Below are 5230 nucleotides of genomic sequence, written 5' to 3'. Positions count from 1 at the left end.
CTTTAGATGGGGTATAAGTTCTCCAGGCCAACATACATTCCGTTCCTGCCCTCTTCAGTTGTTCTGCTAATCTGATCTCTGACTTACTTTTCTCAATGGTCCAGAATCATCCCAATGAGCATTGGTTGACATTCTTTTGCATAGTAACCACTGACTTGTTTGCCACTATGCTAGATGTCCCCATATTTCAGGACTTCCTGAATTCTTGTCTTGGTTATGATTTACCTATCTTCTAGTTGCCAACCAGGATCCTAAAATGTAAGCATTAATAATAACTCCTTAGGAGCACCTGGCTGGCTTAGTCTGTAGAGCATACAACCCTCTCTCTTTTTTTAATGTTTATTTATTTATTTTTGAGAGAGACAGAGCATGCACAAGCAGGGGAGGGAGAGAGAGGGAAAGAGAATACCAAGCTCAAATACCTACACAGGGCTCCAACTCACAACCATGAGATCATGACCTGAGCCAAAATCAAGAGTCAGATGCTCAACCAATTGAGCCACCCAGGTGGCCCTAGAGCATGCAACTCTTGATCTCAAGGTTGTGAGTTTGACTCCCACATTGGATATAGAGATTACTTAATAAAATATTTATTTAAAAAATTTATAACCCCTGGGACACCTGGATAGCTCAGTTGGTTGGGCATCTGATTCTTGGTTTCAGCTCAGGTCATGATCTTGTGGTTTGTGGGTGTGAGCCCTGTGTTAGGCTCTGTGCTGTGTGGAGCCTACTTGGGATTCTCTCCCTCCCTCTCCCTCTGCCCCTCCCCTGCTCACATGCACACGTGTGTGCTCTCTCTCTCTCAAAATAAATAAATAAACTTTAAATATATATATAAACTCAAGCTTACAGGATGGATCCTTGTAGTTTTTTTCTTTTTTTTTTTTCCTTTTTTATGTTTTATTTATTTCTGAGAGAGTACAAGAAGGGGAGGGGCAGAGAGAGAGGGATGGTGATCTGAAGCAGGCTCTGCACTAACAGCAGTGGAACCTGATGTGGGGGGCTTGAACTCAAGCCCCCAACGTGGGGCTTGAACTCACAAACTGTGAGATAATGACCTGAGCTGAAGTCAGATGCTCAACTGACTGAGCCACCCAGTTGCCCCCTTGTAGCTTCCTTTTGAGGTGGGCAGGCCTGGAATTGTTACACATTTGACAGAAAGGGAAACGGGGATGAGCGCTTACCTGAAGCATCACAGAGTCAGCCATGAACAAGTGCCTGGGGCTTGAATAGTTCACACAGACAGGGAGTTTGATGTGCTAGTGGTCATGTGGTATGAGGATCAGATGATGAGGACTGTGCTCTGAGATCCTGGATCTTGGGGGTAGAAGAGGAGAATCCAGGGGGAGGACAAAGAGCTTGGCATCACTTCCCTATGGTGGTGTGAGGCTAAATGTGGATAATTCTCTGCCCTGGCATCCCGTTATCTATCGCTGTGTAACCAATCACCCTGCTTAGTAGCATAAAACAATGATCATTTACTATTATCTTTTGGTTTTAGGGGTTGCTTGAACTAAGCTGGGCAGTTCTTGCTCTTGATCTCTTGTGTAGTTGCAGTTAAGACAGTGGCTGGTCTGGTGCCATTTTGAAAGCTTCCTCACACACATGGCTGTCAGTTGATGCTGGCTGTCAGGATGAAACCTGCACATGACCTCTCCGTGTGTCCTGGGCTTCCTCCTAGCATGGTAGCTGGATTCCAAGGGCAAATGTCCCCAGAGAGAGACAGGTGAAAGTTGTGTCACCTTTTATTTTTTTAACTATTCTTTTTTTTTTTTAAGTTTATTTTGAGAGAAGAGAGCATGTGAGCGAGCAGAGGAGGGGCAGAGAGAGAGGGTGAGAGAGAATCCAAAGCAGGCTCTATGCTTCCCGTGTGGAGCCCAACACAGGGCTCAGTCTCAGGAACCGTGAGACCATGACCTGAGCTGAAATCAAGAGTTGGATGCTTAACTGATTGAGCCACCCAGGTGCCCCAACTATTCTTTAGAAACATTTTTTTCTATATTTATGTAGATAAAATTGACATAGAACACTGTTTAAGTTTAAAGTATAATGTGGGGGTGCCTGGCTGGCTCATTTGGAGGAGTATGTGACTCTAGATCTTAGAGTTGTGAGTTTGAGCCCTATGTTGGGTGTAGAGATTACTTACTAAAATTAAATAATAAATAAACTTTAAAAATATGCAAAGTATACAATGTGATGATTTGATATACATATATATTACGAAATGATGACCACAATAATAAGGTTAGTTAACTAACTATATGGTTACTGATCACCTCATGTAATTATCAGTTTTTTTGCTATAGTGGTAATGGTGGTGATGAGAACCTTTAAGACCTACTCTCTTAAGAGCTTTCAAGTATACAATACAGTATTGATAACTATAGTCACCATCTTGTACATTAGATCCCAGAACTTAGTTCATCTTCTAACTGGAAGTTTGTACCCTTTGACCAACATTTCCCCATTTCCCAACCCCAGCCCCTGGCAACCACCATTCTACTCATTTTCTATGAGTTTGGCTTTTTGAGATTCCACATACAAGTAAGACATGCAGTATTTGCCTTTCTCTATCTGACCTATTTCACTTATAATGCCCTCAAGTCTATCCATGTTGTCCCAAGCGGCAGGATTTCCTTCTTTTTATGGCTGAATAATATTCCATTATGTGGGGGAAAGTGGCATATTGTTTCTTTATCCATTCATCCATCTATGGACACTCAGGTGTTTCCATGTCTTGTTTGTATCACCTTTTATGATCTAGCCTTGGAATTTATATTGGCATCACTTCTACCATACTGTTATTTGAAGCAATCACAAAGATCCACCCAAGTTCTAGAGAAAGGGCCATAGATTCTACCATTTGATTGGAGAGTGGCAAGGTTCTTTTTTTTTTTTTAATGTTTATTTTATTTTTGAGAGAAAGAGAGAGACAGCTTGAGTGGGGAAGGGGCAGGGAGAGAGGGAGACAGAGAATCTGAAGCAGGCTACGGGCTCTGAGCTGTCAGCACAGAGCCCGATGCAGGGCTCAAACCCACAAACCGTGAGATCATGACCTGAGCTGAAGTCAGATGCTCAACCGACTGAGGAGTGGCAAAGCTCTGGAAGAGCAGGAGGGATAGGAGATATTGATGTGATCATTTTTGAAAAATATTCTCCTCCACACCAAATAGCTCTGGAGTCAGATGCCTGTGTTAGAATCCCAGTACACTTATGGCTCTAAGTCTCAGTTTCCTCATCTGTCAAATGGGACTAATAGTAGCACCTATTTCATGTGATTGCTATGAGGATTGAATGAGACAAGATCCCAAAGTGCAGAGTAACTGGCACATGGCCAGTGCTCAGTAGCTCTCGCTATTGTTGGGACAGATCATCATGCTAAGCTCTGATGAGTGTGAGTCACCCTGCCAGGCCACCACCTGTTTGTGTGTGTGAGGAAGCCTGGAAGTATGTTCAAAGATGTGTGCACAAGTGGGTCTATGTGCACATGCCCAGAGGAGCTGAGTGTGTGTGTGTGTGTGTGTGTGTCAGTGTGAGTACTTATTGAGATGGGAACTTGGGCGGAGTCCTGTCTGTGCACCTGAGGACACATGTAGGGCTGTGGCTGTGTGTGTGAGTATGGGGGACGGGAGAGAGAATGACTGGGGCTGAGTGTGTGTCCACAGCTGTGCACAACTAGTATCAGATGTGTTAGATGAAACCATGAAAGTCCACAGGAATGTGGGATTTGGCCAAGCCTATGTGTTAGATTGTGTGTATACATGTGCATGAGTGTGTGTGTTTGCTGAAAGGTGTCTGTCCATGCATGATGCTTGGAAAAAATGAGAAAATGTAGAAACAAAGAACGCTTTCAGACCTTCCCAGGAATGTTTGAATCAAATGAACCCTTGGGGACTGTGACCAGCTGGAAAGACAAGGCACACCAGGTGGAGAGGCGTAGAGAAAGTCTTTTCTGAGGTTCATAATCACACTTGGCTGAGAGCCAGGGGCCCTATTAGGGCCAACAGCTTCCCACACACAGTTGCCTCCTCAGCTTGGAGGACAGCTCCACATCTGGGCCCTCCTCCTCATCATCCCTATTGCTATTTGTAGATAATTTGTTAATTCATTCAAAAAAATTGTTTTAGTCAACTAGTTTATTCTTTGTTAAGTTTTTGTTTTATTTTATTTTATTTTTGAGGGGGGAGGGGCGGGGTGAGAGAGAGAGAGAGAGAGAGAGAATGAATCTTAAGCAGGCTCCACACTTAATGTAGAACCTGATCTCACAACCGTGAGATCATGACCTGAGCTGAAATCAAGAGTCGATACTTAACCGACTGAGCCATCCAGGCGCCCCTTAAGTTTTTATTTTAATTCCAGTTAGTTAACATACAAAATATGAAACACTTCACAGGGCACCTGGGTGGCTTGGTCCGTTAAGTGTCTGACTTGGGCTCAGGTCATGATCTTGTGGTCCGTGAGCCCGAGCCCCGGGTCAGGCTCTGTGCTTACAGCTTAGAGCCTGGAGGCTGCTTCAGATTATGTGTCTCCCTCTTTCTCTCTGCCCCCCCCTTGCTCACACTCTGTCTCTCTCTCTCAAAAATAAGTAAACATTAAAATTTTTTTTTCAGAATATGGAACATTTTACAAATTTGTGTGTCATCCTTGTTCAGGGGCCATGCTAGTCCTCTGCCCATCGTTACAACTTTAGTATAAGTGCTGCAGGTGCGAGTCATTCATTCAAATATTTATTGAACACCTACTATGGGCCAGGAACTATGCTAGAGGCTGGGGATCAAGCAATGAACAAAGCCCTGTCCTAGAGGAGCTCATGTCCTAGTTGGAGGGGGTATTATATCCATAAACACATATTTCATGGACAAATGTCACATCAAGTGGTGGTAAGTGTCATGAAGAAAAATCAGAGGGATGGGGTGACTTGGGAGGTGGGAGATACTCTAGAAAGGAGGTCAGGGAGGCCTCTCGAGCAGAAAACTCAGTGTCTAGGGGACATTTTATTTACTTATTTATTTATTTATCCTAGATTTTTAAAAATGTTTATTTATTTTTAATTTTATTTTTAATTTTTTTAGAATTGCTAGAAGATAGTAAATATATTTTTTAAGTTTTTATTTTAATTACCCATTGTTCATCACAAGTGCACTCCTTTATCCTTATTACCTATTTAACCCTTTCTCCTACCCATTTCCCCTCTATCAGAGTTACCTATATAAAAAGTTCTCTTAGTTAA

General features: G+C 42.9%; 1 non-coding gene across 1 annotated transcript; it reads right to left on the bottom strand.

Annotated features, from left to right (window-relative positions):
- Positions 1–4607: 4607 nt before the first annotated feature.
- Positions 4608–4710, bottom strand: LOC124504447 (U6 spliceosomal RNA). The gene has a single exon (XR_006960426.1). It is a non-coding gene; the product is annotated as a U6 spliceosomal RNA (small nuclear RNA).
- Between the last annotated feature and the right edge of the window lie 520 nt (positions 4711–5230).

This window comes from Lynx rufus, unplaced genomic scaffold (assembly GCF_022079265.1).
Source record: "Lynx rufus isolate CCGP_SWC_20201006 ecotype Redwood Valley unplaced genomic scaffold, mLynRuf1.p SCAF_8, whole genome shotgun sequence".
Lineage (NCBI taxonomy): Eukaryota > Metazoa > Chordata > Mammalia > Carnivora > Felidae > Lynx > Lynx rufus.
Note: the sequence above shows the minus strand (reverse complement) of the source record. Positions and strands in the feature narration are given on the sequence as shown.